We start from the raw sequence: 18,408 nt of genomic DNA on the forward strand, positions 1-18,408 counted from the left end.
TGTCAGCCGGGTGTGGTGGTTCATCTCTATAATCCCAACACTTTGGGGGGCTGAGGCAGAAGGAATGCTTGAGCTCAGGAGTTTGAGACCAGCCTGGGCAACATAGCGAGACCCCATCTCTACAAATAAAAATAAAAATTCGCTGAACCTGGTGGTGTGCACCTGTAGTCCCAACTATTTAGGAGGCTGAGGCAGGAGGATCGCCTGAGCCCAGGAGTTGGAGGCTGCAATGAGCAGTAATGGTGCCAATGCACTCCAGCCTGGGTGAGAGTGAAACTCTGTCTCAAAAAAAAAAAAAAAAAAAAAAAAAAGAGAGAGTCAAAACTTTTGTATTCTTTTCTTTACCAAACAATAAACTGACTTCAAACAGGCGTTGATAAAGAGGATTTTAAATATAGGTCTTCTTGCTTCATCCTGCCAAGTATTCTGAGATACTTGGAAAACAGATCCCACGACCTCTCTCAGTGCTGATTTTGTTCCTTTTCACTTAGAAAACAGTGATTTGTTTCCTGTGTTTTGAAAGCAAGAGGACACACTGCTTTGGTTGCAACAACTCACAATGTAATCAGCACCTAAAATATCCCTTCTCTTGGAGGGGACAGCATCAGGGAAGAACAGTAGCCACCCAGAATGAAGGCCCCAGACCTCCACCCCTTCACAGCTACAGCCAGGGGCAAGGGTCTGAGCCCCAAAAGGGGCCTGAAACAAGTGGAATTATTGTTGAAAACACGCTTGACCAAACCGCCACCAAAGGAAAAGCAGAAGAGCTTGCAGCTTTAAACAAAATACACAGCTGCAGATGTAGGGGCTGCAAGTTATGTAAAACACTCACGTTTGCATTTCCCAGTTTATTTGTAACTGGTGCACAGTCAGACGCAGGCAGCAGCAGGACAGGGGCAGCTTTCTGGAGTGGTTCAAGTAAATGACTAAGGGCAAAACAAGAAAACAGGTCTCTTCTCGGGAAGAGAGAACTTCTCAGGAACTGAGAAGAGACCTGTGTTCCTGCTACGGCTGGGAGCCTCCAGAAAATGCTACTGGGACTTAATGGTTTGTTTCAAGTGTGTGCCTGCCTCTTTTTTTTTTTTTTTGGGAGATGAAGTTTTGCTCTTGTTGCCCAGGCTGGAGTGCAATGGCGCAATCTCGGCTCACGGCAACCTCCACCTTCTGGGTTCAAGCAATTCTCCTGCCTCAGCCTCCCGAGTAGCTGGGACTACAGGCATGCGCCACCACGCCCGGCTAACTTTTGTATTTTTAGTAGAGATGGGGTTTCACCATGTTGGCCAGGCCGGTCTCGAACTCCCGACCTTAGGTGATCCACCCGCCTTGGCCTCCCAAAGTGCTGGGATTACAGGAGTGAGCCACTGTGCCTGGCCAGTGCCTGCCTCTTTTTTTGTTGTTTTGAGATGGAGTCTAGCTCTGTAGCCCAGGCTGGAGTGCAGCGGCATGATCTTGGCTCACTGCAAGCTCCACCTCCCAGGTTCACACCATTCTCCCGCCTCAGCCTCCCGAGTAGCTGGGACTACAGGCGCCCGCCATTTTGTTTTTTTTGTATTTTTAGTAGAGACAGGGTTTCACCGTGTTAGGCAGGATGGTCTCGATCTCCTGATCTCGTGATCCACCCACCTTGGCCTCCCAAAGTGCTGGGATTACAAGTGTGAGCCACCACGCCTGGCCGCCTAAGTACTTTTTAATTCATCTTTGTAATCGTTAACTGTTAAGGAACAGTATGCACTTCTCAGGGCTGTCCTGAGAGGTGTTAATGCACATTACGAAGATGTCAATATAGCCTATAAATTAGATTTCATTCTTCTCATTTCAAAAGCAGTATGTGTATTCCTAGGAAGACTTCTGAAAATACAGATAAAAGGATTAAGGGAACTCCTACCACTTAGAAATTATCATTCTTAACTTTTTATTATATACCTGTGATTGGCAACATAACAGCCCCCCTGCATTAGTCTGTTCTCACACTGCTATGAAGAAAGACCCCAGACTGGCTAATTTATAAGTAAAGAGGTTTAATGGACTCGCAGTCCTGCGTAGCTGGGAAGGTCTCAGGAAACTTACAATCATGGCGGAAGGCAAAAGGGAAGAAAGGCACTTTCTTCACAGGGCAGTAGGAAGGAGAAGTGCTGAGCAAAGGGGGAAAACGCCCTTATAAAACCATCAGATCACCTGAGAACTCATTCACTAACACGAGAACAGCATGGCAGTAACTGCCCCCATGATTCAGTTACCTCCCACCGGGTTCCTCCCAGGACACTTGGGGATTATGGAAACTACAATTCAAGATGAGATTTGGGTGGGGGACACAGACAAACCGTATCATTCTGCCCCTGGCCCCTCCCAAATCTCATATCCTCACATTTCAAAACACAATCATGCCTTTCTGTCTCCCAAAGTCTTAGCTTATTCCAGCATTAACCCAAAAGTCCAAGTCCAAAGTCTCATCTGAGACAAGGCAAGTCCCTTCCACCTATGAGCCTGTAAAATTGAGAGCAACTTAATTACTTCCTACACACATTGGGGATTCAGGCATTGGATAAATATACCCATTCTACATGGGAGAAACTGGGTAAAACAAAGGGGCTACAGGCCCCATGCAAGTCCAAAATCTAATAGGGCAGTCATTAAACCTTAAAGTTCCAAATGATCCCCCTTTGACTCCATGTCTCACATCCAGGTCACACTGATGCAAGAGGTGGGCTCCCACGGCCTTGGGCAGCTCCATCCGTCTGGCTTTTTGGGGTACAGACCCCCTCCTGGCTGCCGGCTGCTGGCTGCTTTCACTGACTGGCCTTGAGTGTCTGTGGCTTTTGCCCCACTGCACTCCAACCTGGGCAACAAAGCGAGACTCTGTCTCAAAAAAAAAAAACCACTTCAAAAGAACTTTGGTCTCCACAATCTTTTATCTTAACCTCAACATTCCCTTCCTATCGATCCTGCATCTTTAGACAAACTCAGCCAATTGTCAACCAAAAAATCTTTAAATTCACCTATAGCCTGGAATCCCACCCCTGGCTTTGAGTTGTCCTGCCTTTCTGGACCAAACAAATGTATTTCTTTTTTTTCTTTTTTTTTTTTTTTTTGAGACACAGTCTCGCTCTGTCACCCAGTGCAATGGCACAACCTCGGCTCACTGCAACCTCTGCCTCCCAGGTTCAAGCGATTCTTCTGCCTCAGCTTCCCAAGTAGCTGGGATTACAGGCGCCTGCCACCACACTCGGCTAATTTTTGTATTTTCGTAGAGATGAGGTTTCACCAGGTTGGCAAGGCTGGTCTCAAATTCTTGACCTCAAGTGATCCTCCTGTCTCAGCCTCCCAAAGTGCTGGGATTACAGGAGTGAGCCACCGTGCCCAGCCCCAATGTATTTCTTTTCTTTTTTTTTTTTTTTTTTTGAGACAGAGTCTCACTCTGTCGCCCAAACTGGAGTGCAGTGGCACGATCTAGGCCCACTGCAAGCTCCACCTCCCGGGTTCACACCATTCTCCTGCCTCAGCCTCCCGAGTAGCTGGGGCTACAGGTGCCTGCCACCACGCCTGGCTAATTTTTTGTATTTTTTTTTTAGTAGAGACGGGGTTTCACCATGTTAGCCAGGATGGTCTCAATCTCCTGACCTCGTGATCCGCCCACCTTGGCCTCCCAAAGTGCTGGGATTATAGGCATGAGCCACCGTGCCCAGCCAGCCCCAATGTATTTCTTAAACGTATTTGATTGATGTCTCATACATCTCTAAAATGTATAAACCAAGCTGTGCCCCGACCACCATGGGCAAATGTTCTCAGGACCTCCTAAGGGCTGTGTCTCTGTCCATGGTCACTCATATTTGGCTCAGAATAAATCTCTTCAAATATTTTATACAGTTCGACTCTTTTCATCAACAATCATCACCCAGGGCAAACAGTTATTCCCAGAGCCACTGCCATAACTGATGGCTGCAAGATCCAGGCTCTCTAAAGGGAGGCTGAGGACAGTGACCCTAGGAAACAATCATTTTTCTTGTTGTCTAACAATGCAAGCCACTTCCTCTCTCTGCAATCAAGAATGCATTTCCTTTCCGGAGCTCAGTCAACCAGTGTAATTACTCTAGCAGAAAAGTCACCTTTCAGAGCTTGGTGTTCTGAGACAGGAAGGCTTCTTACTTATTCCTTGGAAGACAAAGAATGTTCCTCAATGAAAACCAGGTAAACAACTCCATGCCTCTATTCTGGGTAACACGACAAAAGTTAAAAGGAAGCAGTTGGCCTGAAGTCAGTTCCAACTATTGTGTTGCTTGCACACAAAGTAAGAATTAAAAAGCATGGGGGAGTCCAGTGGATTCCAAGAAAATGTTTGTGAGCCCACAAATTATGATGAATTTTGATGTCATTTTCAAAAAAAAGAGGCATATTAGGATATCAGCGTTTTATGCATTTAGTTAATGTAACAGCTAACAGTCTGCTAAACTGTGGTGAGGCTGGGGACTCTAGTGGCTGGAAATGAGTAGATGCTAAGTACTGGTAGACTGTTTTGTTCCTTTTAGAACATATGCAACGGCATATCCTTCCAAGGCTGAGCATTAAACAATAAAAGCTACAGAAAGCAAAGAGAAAATATACCTTTGAACAGTTAGTTTCAGTTCATTCTCTTTCAGTGTTAAACGAAAATTATAGGAGGCCCTTGTTTTGGACTAAACTCCTGCACTAGGTCCCAAAAGACCAGACTAAAATCAAAATGGAGTCACCCGTGCTCAGCAAACCAACACTGAGTTGTTATCTGACTTCCCAAGAAATCAGGTGAGAGAAATAGCCTCATTTCCCAAGGAGACCAGTTTCAGTCTCAAGTCAGCATGCTAATGAAGTTCCCTCTGTTTTAACCCTTACAACAAAGAGTAACTTGGTGGGCTCTGTGGCCCACGCCTATAATCCCAGCACTTTGGGAGGCCCAGGCAGGAGGATCACATGAGGCTGGGAGTTTGAGACCAGCCTGGGCAACATAGCAAGATACCATCTCTATAAGAAAAAAAGAGATGTAACTATGATTGGTTATCTTTTTCGTGTTGTCTTTGTATTGTCCTGTATCTCTTTTCCTGCCTTACAAAGAATTTAACTTTGAAATGACCAATATGCTTTTTGTTCTGTTTCTGCTTTCTTCAGCCCATAGTCTATAAAGCCAAACCCCAGGCTGGGTGCGGTGGCTCACGCCTGTAATCCCAGCACTTTGGGAGGCCGAGGCGGGATGATCACCTGAGGTCAGAAGTTTGAGACCAGCCTGACCAACATGGTGAAACCCCATCTCTATTAAAAATACAAAAATTAGCTGATGTGGTGGCCGGCACCTGTAATCCCAGCTACTTGGGAGGCTGAGCCAGAAGACTCGCTTGAAACTGGGAGGCAGAGGTTGCAGTGAGCTGAGATCAAGCCACTGCACTCCAACCTGGGTGACAGAACCAAACTCTGTCTCAAAAAAAAAAAAAAAAAAAGAAACAGATGACATGTATGTATACGTTCATCTCTGTCTAAAAAAAAAAAAAGAAACAGATGACATGTATATATACGTTCATCTCTGTCTAAAAAAAAAAAACAGATGACATGTATATATACGTTCATCTCTGTCTAAAAAAAAAGAAAAGAGAAACAGATGACATATACATTCTTTTTTTTTTTTTTTTTTGAGACAGAGATGAATGTATATATACATGTCATCTGTTTCTTTTTTTTTGAGACAGAGCCTGGCTCTGTCAGCCACACTGGAGTGCAGTGGCATGATCTTGGCTCACTGCAACTCCTGCCTCCTGGGTTCAAGCGATCCTCCTGCCTCAGTCTCCTGAGTAGCCCAGACTCCAGGCATGCACCACCATGACTGGCTAATATTTTTGTATTTTTAGTAGAGACAGGGTTTCGCCATGTTGCCCAAGCTGGTCTCAAACTCCTGACCTCAAGCCATCTGCCCGCCTCTGCTCCCAAAGTGCTGGGATTACAGGCATGAGCAACCACACCTGGCCTATACATTCATCTTCTATGCTGGGGCCCCATCCCTCTGGCCCTCTGTTTCGGTTACCTGTGGGAAGGACCCACACGAAGCACAGGGCTGCCACCTCCCAACTGTCCAGAGGAGACGCACTGGACCCAGGTCTGCCGGACGGAACTGGGTTATGACGACCACGCTTAATGCAGAAACTCGGGACTCTGGACGGGCAAAGTGGAGGAGCTCAGATAGTGCCGAGATGAATCATCACCATGGGCTTTATTGAGCACATTTATATGGCACCGCTGCACACTCACCCAAACAGCTGGAGGAAAGCTGCTCAAATGGGGAGAATCTAAGTCCGTGTGTGGGGGCGCGCGTGCATGCACACATGCGTATGGGGGGGCATGGAACAGGGGGCTGCAAACTGACACAAACATTTATACCGGCTGTGAGCAGCGGCTCACACCTGTAATTCTAACACTTCGGGAGGCGGAGGTGGGAGGATCGCTGGAGCCCAGGAGTTTGAGACCAGCCTGGGCAACACAGTGAGACCCCGTCTCTGTTTTTAAATAAATAAATAAAAAGTCAATACCAAATTGTGTTCAGAGACTGTGGGCTAAAACCAGCCAGCATGGCTCCTTTCTCAAAGGGACTTTCAGGCATCTGTGATAGTGTCAGCAAGCTCCAAGTAAAGCTTGAAAACCAACTCAGCCGTCAGCGTGTGGGAAACCTTTAGAACGCCACCGTGGAGCAGGCTTCATTGTTGTTAGCAAGAAAGTCAAGGAGGGCACCTTTACGTCACCGGGAATCCCCCAAGCCCCTCAGTGTGAGAGGAGGTTGTGGTTTATTTTGCCATCCACCGTTGTGGGTGGGGATCTTCTGACCTGGTCTAGGGACTCCTGTGTCTCATTTCTCTTTCCTGTTTTCTCGGACTTTCTCAATCTCTCCCCCCTCTCTCATTTTCATCTATATCTTCATTAACTAGCATAACACAGAATAGAAATATATAAAAGATTTTTTGTGTACTGAAAATACTTTTAAGTATTTTTACATTTTTCATTGGTTTGAAACTACATGAACGAGACTCTTTCTTTTCGTTCCTACCCAGCACTCAATAGCTGTGTGACCTTGGCAAGTGGTCGTCCCTGAGCCTCCATCCCTGTCTTTAAAGTGGAGATAAGGATGCCAGTCTCAGAAACTGTCCTGAGGATTAAATACGCGGAGCCTGGTGCCTGGAGCCTGGACCGCGGAGCCCGAAGCCTGGCGTGGGCTGTGGTCCTGAAGCGGAAGTGAGTTTTTGTTTGTGGCTCTTTGTTCTTTCCCCTGTGGGTCCACGGCGGTCGCTGAATAAATTAGATTCTCCTCTGCCCCAGAGTCTGAAGTCACTAAAGCTCTTCATTGACCAGCTGCTTCTCTCCAGTACTTAAGTGACCCTTGATGGTATATTACACCCCATGGGGGATGTGTGAACTCTTTTAGGTGATATGCAAATTACTGCTTTTCTGCAAAATGCCACCCTGGTAGCCGGATACAAGTATTCATGGCGAGTCAGCAAGGTGAGCAGCGAAGAAAGGCCTGGGGCTGGAGAGCGCAGCCTATTTCTCTCCTGAGAACCAAATAATTTTTCTTTTTTATTTTTTTGAGAAAGGGTCTCACTCTGTTGCCTAGGCTGGAGTGCAGTGGCGCGGCGCCGTCAGGGCTCACTGCAGCCTCAACTTCCTGGGCTTAAGTGATTTTTCCCACTTCAGCCTCCTGAGTAGCTGGGACCACAGGTGCGGGCCACCACACCCAGCTAATTTATTTATTTATTTAAGGTGGAGTCTCACTCTGTTGCCCAGGTAGAGATGGGGTTTCACTATGTTAGCCAGGCTGGTCTCGAACTCCTGACCTCAGGTGATCCACCCGCCTCAGCCTCCCATAATTTTTTTTGTTTTGTTTTTTTGAGGCTGGAGTGCGGTGACACAATCTCAGCTCACTGCAATCTCCGCCTCCCAGGTTCAAGCGATTCTCCTGCCTCAGTCTCCCGAGTAGCTGGGACTTCAGGTGCATGCCACCACGTCCAGCTAATTTTTGTATTTTTAGTAGAGAGGGGGTTTCACCATATTGGCCAGGCTGGTCTCAAACTCCTGACCTTGTGATCCGCCCACCTCGGCCTCCCAAAGTGCTGGGATTACAGGTGCGAGCCACCGCACCTGGCCTCCCATAATTTTGAAATTATTTGAAGAGACAGTCTCACTATGTTGCTCAGGCTGGTCTCCAACTCCTGGGCTCAAGCCATCCGCCAACCTCGGCTTCCCAAAGTGCTGGGATTACAGGCTAGAGCCACCATGCCCTGCCAGAACCAAATAATTACAATGTCCCCTGACCAGGGAGAAGGAAAGTACAGGGTGATTTCCTTGATTCATGGCAAAATTAGGTAGAGGAACTGATACCCAGACTGACTTTTCCTCTTTTTTTTTTTCCTCTGAACTCTACTTATCTGCTTAAAAACAGAATCTCTCAAAGTAATTCAACTGTCACAAATCCCCTCCCTGAGGCTTTTTAGGGAGTTTTGCACTAGGGAAGATTGTCTCCTCTCACCAGTCACTCACCAGGATAAGCAATCACCTAAACAGCTGTTGTCACAAGACTAACATAAATCCCAGCTGTTCTCCTCCGGGCCCATTCATCCTTCCTAAGAGTCCCCTGCTCCACGAAATGGTATACAAGCCCCAGATCGTAACCACTTAACCTTGAGTCACATTTTTCTGTGAACTCTGGTGTACATGAATGTTTAAAAGTCTTTTTTCCTGTGAATCTGTCTTTCTTTGGTCAGTTTAATTTGCAGGCCTCCAACCATGAACATGAGAGTAAAGTTTTTCCTCCCTGACACAGGAGTTCACATCTCTGCACTATACCCTTACCATCATTTAATCTTTCGGAGGTTAATCTGAATGTTCTCTAAAACATGGGGGAATGGGACTATATCATGGAAAGAGGGTGGTAAGCACAATTTATAATATTACAGACTTACTAGGTACCCAGTACTTTGCAAATGGGACCTCCTTGAACTCTTTTCACGTGGGGTGAGGGGGTGGTCAGCAAGGAGCATGTCACAGGCTAGAGTCACTTTCTCATTCACGAACACTGACCACACACTCGAGCACTGTCTGGGGTATAGGGGTAAACAAGACAGTCACCGTGGCCCTGGAGTGGACTTTCTAGTTGAAGGTGTGAGAAGAAAATATCTTGGGCCCCCAAAATCACTAAGGAAAAGTCCAGCTGGAAACTGCTTAGGGCCAACCTGCCTCCCCTTCTATTCAAAGTCACCCCTCTGCTCACTGAGATAGATGCATATCTGATCGCCTTCTTTGGTAAGGCTCATCAGAAACTCAAAAGAATGAAACTGCATCTCACCTATCTGTGACCTGGAAGCTCCCTTCCTGAGTCTTCCTTCCTTTGCTTCAAGTTGTCCTGGCTTTCCAGAGACCGAACCAATGTACTTCTTAACATATACTGATTGATGTCTCATGTCTCCCTAAGATGTATAAAACCAAGCTGTGCCCTGAACACCTTGGGCACATGTCCTGAGGACCTCTTGAGGCTGTGTCACAGGTACATGTCCTCAACATTGACAAAAAAAAAAAAAAAAAAAACAACTTTCCTTTTTTTTTGAGACAGAGTCTCACTCTGTTGCCCAGGCTAGAGTGCAGTGGCGCAATCTCGGCTCACTGCAACCTCCACCCCCTGGGTTCAAGCGATTCTCCTGCCTTAGCCTCCTGAGTAGCTGGGATTCCAGGTGCCTGCCACCAGGCCCAGCTAATTTTTGTATTTTTAGTAGAGACAGGGGTTTCACCATCTTGGCCAGGATGGTCTTGATCTCCTGACCTCGTGATCCACCCTCCTCGGCCTCCCAAAGTGCTAGGATTATAGGCGTGAGCCAGTGCACCCAGCCAAACAAATAAACTTTCTAAATTAACGGAGAACTGTCTCAGATTTTCTGGGTTCACAAAGGGAGACAAAAAAACAAAAAAAGTAAACACAGGCCGGGCGTGGTGGCTCACGCCTGTAATCCCAGCACTTTGGGAGGCAGAGGCAGGTGGATCATGAGGTCAGGAGATCGAGACCATCCTGGCCAACATGGTGAAACCCTGTCTCTACTAAAAATACAAAAACTAGCTGGGCATGGTGGCAGGCACCTGTAATCCCAGCTACTCATGAGGCTGACTGAGGCAGGAGAATTGCTTGAACCCAGAAGGCAGAGGTTGCAGTGAGCTGAGATCGCATCACTGCACTCCAGCCTGGGTGATACAGACTCCATCTCAAAAAAAAAAAAAAAAAAAGTAAATACAAAAAAGATTCCTTTGGATATGGTCTCTGCTCTGATGATCTTGGGACAAAGCGAAGATGGGGTTCCCACTTTAGGGTGGGAGGAGAGGGAGGGCCTCCCTGGTGGTATTGAGCTGTGAGCTGACTCAGAAGAGGGAGTGGGAAGGACAGGGGCAAGGCGTGCCAGGTGGCAGGTCAGCGAGTGCACGGGCTCCGGAGCAGGTCATAAGCAGGTGGCACTGGGACCCCGCCCGTTGCCACCTGGATCCACAGTTTTCCCGCTGTGCGTTGAGCCTCTGTATCCTCGTAACCCCATGGAGCCGGGCCTCTGGCAGCCCAGTGTCAAATGAAAAACAAATCCAGGCATAGGAAGAGAGGCTATTGGAAAGGATGACTGCAAGGGCTGGGGACAGTAACTACCGCCATGGAGAAGCCTTGGCTGGATGGCAAAGGGTTAAACCAAAAGAGAGGCAGGGCGTGGTGGCTCATGCCTATAATTCCAGCATGTTAGAAGGCAGAAGTGGGCAGATCATGAGGTCAGGAGTTTGAGACCAGCCCGGCCAACATGGTGAAACCCCGTCTCTAGTAAAAATACAAAAATTAGCTGGGTGTGTTGGCACACGCCTGTTAATCCCAGCTACTTAGGAGGCTGAGGCAGGAGAATCGCTTGAACCCAGGAGGCAGAGGTTGCAGTGAGCTGAGATTGTGCCACTGCACTCCAGCCTGGGCAACAGAGTGAGACTCCGTCTCAAAAAAACAAAACAAAACAAAACAACAAAACCAAAAGATAACCAGAGAAGTGGGTAGAAGGTGGGTAGGGAGAGATAGAGCCTGAGGTGACCCTATTCCTGTTGGGACATCTGATGGGGGGCCCTGTGCCGGCTCCACTGAGGTGGGGCTAAAGTTCAGGGGCCTGCAGGAAGGTGGGGAGTGGGGGGAAGTTAGGAAAGAACCAAGTCTCATGAACAGGCATTTTTTCCCCTATTGATCAGTGGGGACGAACAGTTCAGCAAATCACTTGCCAGACCAAGAATGGGAATTTGGGGGTCTGGGGCAGGCCCTCATAGATCAAAAAGGGGTGCACCTGTGAGCAGGGCCCAAGTAGAATTCAATGTGGCCAGTCCCTGCTTTTATTGAAGATATCACTGAGCAACTCAGAGGAACTGGGACTGAGCAGGGTCTCAGAAACAGTCAAAACCCATTTCAGGCCAGGCAGTGGCTCACACCTGTAATCCCAGCACTTTGGGAGGCTGAGGCAAGAGGATCGCTTGAGATCAGGAGTTCAAGACCAGCCTGGCCAACATGGCAAAATATTGTCTCTACTAAAGTACACAAAATCAGCTGGGCATGGGGGCGCATGCCTGTAATCCCAGCTACTTGGGAGGCTGAGGCAGGAGAATCACTTGAGCCCAGGAGGCAGAAGTTACAGTGAGCTGACACCACTGCCCTCCAGCCTGGGGTGAGGTTCTGTCACAAAAACAAAACAAAACAAAAACAAAAACAAAAAATAACAACAACAAAAAAGAAAAATCTGGCTGGGCATGGTGGCTCATGCCTGTAATCCCAGGACTTTGGGAGGCCGAGGCAGGTGGATCACCTGAGGTCAGGAGTTCTAGACCAGCTTGGCCAACATGGTGAAACCCCATTTCTACTAAAAATACAAAAATTAGCCAGGCATGGTCGCATGTGCCTGTAATCCCAGCTACTCGGGAGGCTGAGGTGGGAGAATTGCTTGAACCTGGGAGGCAGAGGTTACAGTGAGCTGAGATCGTGCCACTGCACTCCAGACTGGGCTACAGAGGAAGACTCCCTCTCAAAAAAAAAAAAAAATCATTTCAGGCCAAGCAGTGCTCATGCCTGTATTTCAGTACTTTAGGAGGCCAAGGTGGAGGATCACTTGAAGCCAGGAGTTCGAGTCCAGTCTGGGCAATATAGTGAGACCTCGCTTCTACTAAAAAATAATAAAACAATTAGCCAGGCATGGTGGCATGCACCTGTATAGTCCCAGCTACTTGGGAGGCTGAGTAGGGAGGATCCCTCGAGCCCAGGAGTTCGAGGTCACAGTAAGTCATGATCACGCCACTGTACTCCAGCCTGAGCCACAAAGTAAGACTCTGTCTTTAAAATAAACAAAAAAGGCCAGACATGGTGGCTTATGCTTGTAATCCCAGCACTTTGGGAGGCCGAGGTGGGTGGATCGCTTGAGGTCAGGAGTTTGAGGCCAGCCTGACCAACATGGTGAAACCCTGTCTCTACTAAAAATACAAAAATTAGCCGGGTGTGGTGGTGGGTGCCTGTAGTCCCAGCTACTCTGGAGGCTGAGGCAGGAGATTTGCTTGAACCCAGGAGGCAGAGGTTTCAGTGAGCCGAGATCACAGCACTGCAATCCAGCCTGGGCAACAGAGCCAGACTCTGTCTCAAAAAAAAAAAAAAAAGAGAAAAAGAAAAAAAAAAAAAAGAAACAGCCAGCCAAGGAAGGGGAAATTAACAGGGACAACAACAGTACAGAGTGCACACACTGCCGTGCAAGGTGGTGGGCACCTTTTGCGCATGTGCACTAACATGAACACCGCACGTACAGAGGACCACAGTACGTGGAGGGTGCGGAAGGGGAAGCAGAGGGTGATCAGGAAGAAGTCAGTCCCCATCTACCAGGAAGAAAGTCAACAGGCGAGGACCCAGATGAGTCAAAGAGAAGCAGCACAGCACGCCCACTCCTCGGAAACAAAACCAGCGAAGCTGAAGGAATGGAAAATGGCTCCCGCTGGGAGTGCCAGAGCAGGGAAGCTTAGCCTAGTGTTAGAAGCCTTTTAGTTCTATGAATTTTTTCAACTAATGCATGTATTACTTTGGGAAAAAAAAGTTTTTTTAAACAAACAGAAATGTTTTTGTTGTAATGTTGGGGCATGTTAAAAAAAAAAAAAAAAAGAAACACGTGAAGCCTTTATTTCATTTTGATCTCTTAATGCCTCCTTTTGATCTTCCCCGTTAACTTTCAAAGGGGTGGAGTATCTTGGAACAAAGACAGTACATTAGTGAAGGAGACTCCTGTACCTTAGGATTTTTTTGTTTTTGTTTCAGAGAGTCTCACTCTGTCATCCAGGCTGGAGTGCAGTGGGGTGATCTCGGCTCACTGCAACCTCCACCTCCCAGGTTCAAGTGATTCTCCTGCCCCAGTCTCCAAGTAGCTGGGATTACAGGTGTGCATCACACCCGGCTAATTTTTGTATTTTTAGTAGAGACGAGGTTTCACCATGTTGGCCAGGCTTGCCTCGAACTCCTGACCTCAAAGTGATCCACCCGCCTTGGCCCCCCAAAGTGCTGGGATTACAGATATGAGCCCGGCCATGCCTTTGGATTTTAGGGGCTTCAAGATGTGCCTTAGGATTTATGGGGGCTTCATCCATAACTCATCCTGATAGAAGATGACAACTGAGCGAAGTTTTCAAATAGGCTCATGTCAGAAATTTGACTTTCAGAAATCTACTCAATGGGGCCAGCCACGCACAGAAGGTAAAATGTGGCTTACAGAGCCTCGCGTGGGAGTCAACATTAAAACCCAAGTCTTGGTTTTGTTAAAAGGGATTTGTCATTCAAAGAAAGTGGAAGTATTATTTTAATTCAATAAAATAATCTAAATGTTTTGCTGCTTGGGCTGCAGTTCTAACATGGCATTGCATAACCACTGTTACATAACTTACCTCCACAGCTGACAGTCTGTGAACATGTGACCGTCCAATGACTTACATGGAGCTCCTTTCATTACCATTGCAATAAAAAGAACTTGGTTTTGGCTGTAGCTACATAATCGATCTGAAAAAAAAATCACAACAAATAACTATTTCAAATACATTAATCACATATAACCACATCAAACCCAAACACGCTTCTATGAGAATGTAGTTTTTGTGGTCTTGTTGCTAGCAATTTAAATACTGATATAAATGAAACACACATATCTACTCTGTTGAAAAAGCAAGTAAGTCCAGGGCTCTCACTCTCAAGGAGCTAGTGTAGACGTAGTGTTCAGGGAAGCTAAGCCACAGGCAAGGAAACAATTCCAAAACCACGGGGTGAGCTCCGTGAATGAGGTGGGCACTAGGAGAGGACAAATCCAGGGCTGAGGTCCTTGTCACAAAGACAGTCTCCAGCTTCATCACTGCAGTGAAGGGCACGCGATCTTTACGTGAACAAAGTCTATCCCAGAACACTTCCAAATATCGCAGGACATGTGGCTCAACATGAGCCAAAAAGACGGTGTCCCCATGCATAGACCTGGGATCCTCTCAATGGGCCAATGTGTAGGAACAGGAAATACTTTTTTTTTTTTTTTTTTTTCGAGACAGTCTCACTGTCGCCCAGGCTGAAGTCCAGTGGCATGACGATGGCTTACTGGGTTCAGGCATTTCTCGTACCTCAGCCTCCCAAGTAGCTGGGATTACAGGTATGCACCACCATGCCTGACTAATTTTTGTATTTTTAGTAGAGATGGGGTTTTGCCATGTTGGCCAGGCTGGTCTCGAACTCCTGACCTCAGGTGATCCACCTGCCTTGGCCTCCCAAAGTGCTGAGATTACAGGCATGAGCCACTGCACCGGGCCTAGAACAGGAAATACTTCTAACGTAAACTACTATTGGGGGAAAAATGGTTCCTAAAAGACAAGAGTAGAATATGTAAGCTACGGACACTATTCAGAGAAAAGGCAGAAGTCCCACACTTTCCTCCATGTGACGCCCCATGAGATCTGGCCTCAGCCCCCAGCACTCTCATCAACCCCTTTTGCTTGTGTGCCAGGGCACTGGCTGCCTCCTCTGCTGGGGTGCTCTTCCTGGGCATCATGTGACTTACTCTCACTGAAGGATTTTGCTCAAGGCCACCCACCTAAAATTGCAAACCCCATCCCCCACTCCTCCATAGTGGGGTTGCTGTCTTTCTCTCCATAGCACTCATCTCTTATTCTGCATATTCTAATGACCTGTTTCCAGTCTCCCCTATCCTGGGATATAAGTTCTTTGCGAGGAGGGAGTATGTTTTGCCTCTGGCTGTATTTTAACATATCCAGCAGTACTTGTTCAACTAAAACCATCAGAAAGCTGTTCACCGGACTAATAAGCCAGAGAACATACAGTACTCTATTGAAGATTACACTTTCAGAATGGTCATTCTCCCCACTCCCCCGCCCCTGCCCAGCAAGTCCACTTTCCCACCAGCTAACAATCAACTGTGCTGGCGTTGTTTGGTCTTGATAGGCACCTATCAATTTCAAGTATAAGCAATGTTCATGCCAGAGACACTTCTAAACCCTTAATGCACGCTGACTGGGACTTCAAATACTAGCACATGTTAACACTGGATTCCTTACCAAGAAAATCTTTCCTGATGTTCTCACCAGTTGGCACTGGGAGTACATCGGAATGGAGAAATGTATTAGAACACGGTCTTATCTCCACATGCAGTGCCTGTGCTTGGTTCATGATATGATAAACGCTTCCAAGAAAAGCACTTATCACGAACGAGGACACCCGGACTGATTCTACTGGGACACCTGGACAGATCTGTAACTAAGAGCCCAGCCCCACAGATGAATCTTCTGCATAATTTTTTGGTGACAGAAAGTCTTGGCTAAATTACACAAATCAAAACAAAACAAAAAACCCCAAAACCCAAACTCTGTACCAAGTTACAACAGAGAACACAGTCTGGTGTAGGATTACATCCTCTAGTGGATGAAGAGAGAAATTCAAAATCTTGACTTGCTGTAACTGTTAATTTCTATACCTTTTTTGATACAGGGCTTGTGTCCCACAGTGCCTTTTTTTTTTTTTTTTTTTTTGAGATGGAGTCTCACTCTATCACCAAGGCTGGAGTGTAGTGGCGCTATCTTGGCTCACTGCAACCTCTGCCTCCCAGGTTCAAGCGGTTCTCCCGCCTCAGCCTCCCGAGTAGCTGGGATTACAGGCACACAACATCACGCTCGGCTGATTTTTGTATTTTTAGTAGAGACAGGGTTTCATCATGTTGGCTAGGCTGGTCTCGAACCCTTGACCTCAGGTGACCCACCTGCCTTGGCCCAAAGTGCTGGGATTACAGGTGTGAGCCACCACACCCAGCCTCATAGTGATTTTTAACCTTAAATACAACTTCTTAACCACATGTTTAATTATCCATTGCTAATATTGAAAGCTAGGCGTGGTGGCTCATGCCTGTAATTCCCACACTTTGAGAGGCTGAGGTGGGAGGATCACCTGAGCCCAGGAGTTCAAGACCAGTCTGGGCAAGACAGTGAGACCTCATCTCTATTTAAAAAAAAAAAAAAAAGGCTGACTGCAAGGAGCTGGAACTGAATGACAGCAGGAGACAGCCAGGGCCAGGGAACGTTCCCGACAGCCACACAAAACCTTCCTAGGCCTCCACCCATGGAGTCTAGGCCTCCCTTCCATCACCTAGAAAGAGGTCCAGCATGCCAGTCACTCGCGCCCATTACTGTGTAGGAGAATTAGTGAAGGCTGTTTATTTATTTAATTAATTAGTTAATTTTTTTTTTTTTTTGAGACCAAGTCTTGCTCTGTCTTCTAGGCTGGAATGCACTGGTACGACCTTGGCTCACCGAAATCTCTGTCTCCTGAGTTCAACTGATTCTCATGCCTCAGCCTCCCGAGCAGCTGGGATTACAGGTGCCTACCACGACACCCGATTGAATTTTGTATTTTTAGTAGAGATGGGGTTTCACCATGTTGGTCAGGCTGGTTTCAAACTCCTGACTGCCCGCCTCGGCCTCCTAAAGTGCTAGGATTACAGGCGTGAGCCACCATGCCCAGCCAATGAAGGCTCTTTATTGTCTTGGGGTCTAATGACAGAGAAAAGGCGAGCAGGTTCATTAAGGAGCCACTTTCAGGCAGTGTGGCTGCAGACACTTCATGCAGAGACAAGGCGGCACCCCGAAGGTGGAGGATTCCTGGGAAGGTTCAGCCTCAGCTTCTGTCACTGCCTTGGGACACTCATTCCCATCCTGTCCTGATTTCCCTGTTACTGGCAGACTCTTCTGCCTTAAGAGGTCACAGACCAACAATGACCTCTTGGGGACTCAGGCACCCTCCTCGGGGTGATAATGAGGAAAGCTGTCCTAAGTATCAACAGCTCTGTCCATTTTCCACACTATAAATGAGATGTTACTGCTCAGGGGAGCCTAGGATCTAATCCTTCCAATCAAACTCCCAAACCAAGACTGAACCAACTCCGCGAGGAGCTGTGCACATGGGCAGCAGCTGCTTGCAGAGACTCATATTCCAAGGACAGACAAGGCACCCCCAGCCCCTGTGGGGAAGCCGGCCTTCTGCATACAGGAAAGACACCACACAGAAGAACGAGTCAGTAACTGGGCATCAAAGTGGTTTATTCCAGAAATGTCAATACATACTTTTTTTTCTCCCAGTATATATCACATCTTAACACAATATATTACTTTGGGAAATTAATACATTTCCTTCCTCTAAAGACAAGCATGCAGAGGAGAATGTAGGTAACTGTTTATCGCGGGGTATACGCTCTTGTGAGTGGCCCAAATTGTGCAAACAAGGAGGTAAAATACAACAGCCTGGCTGGGCGCAGTGGCTCATGCCTGTAATCCCAGCACTTTGGGAGGCCAAGGCGGGTGGATCACCTGAGGTCAGGAGTTCAAGACCAGCCTGGCCAACATGTGAAACCCCGTCTCTACTAAAAATAAAAAATTAGCTGGTTGTGGGAGCATGTGCCTGTAATCCCAGTTACTTAGGAGGCTGAGGCAGGAGAATCGCTTTAACCTGGGAGGTGGAGCTTCTGCAGTGAGCCAAGATCATGCCATTGCACTCCAGCCTGGCGACAGAGTGAGACTCCATCTCAAAAACAAAAAACAAACAAAAAAAACGACAGCCTACAGTAAAGTCTTACCTCGGCTCTCCTGCCCTGGGAGCAGGAAGGCATCTTTCTGTGGCAAATAGCACCCGTCAAGACCCCAAACCTTCCTCTACTGCAGCACCCCTGGGAATTTCACAGCTGAAAATGCTTTGTGCAGGGCGCAGTAGCTCATACCTATAATCCCAGCACTTTGGGAGACCAAGGCGGGTGGATCACCTGAGGTCAGGAGTTCGAGACCAGCCTGGCCAACATGGTG

The sequence above is a fragment of the Symphalangus syndactylus genome, chromosome 14 (assembly GCF_028878055.3).
Source record: "Symphalangus syndactylus isolate Jambi chromosome 14, NHGRI_mSymSyn1-v2.1_pri, whole genome shotgun sequence".
Classification (NCBI taxonomy): Eukaryota; Metazoa; Chordata; class Mammalia; order Primates; family Hylobatidae; genus Symphalangus; species Symphalangus syndactylus.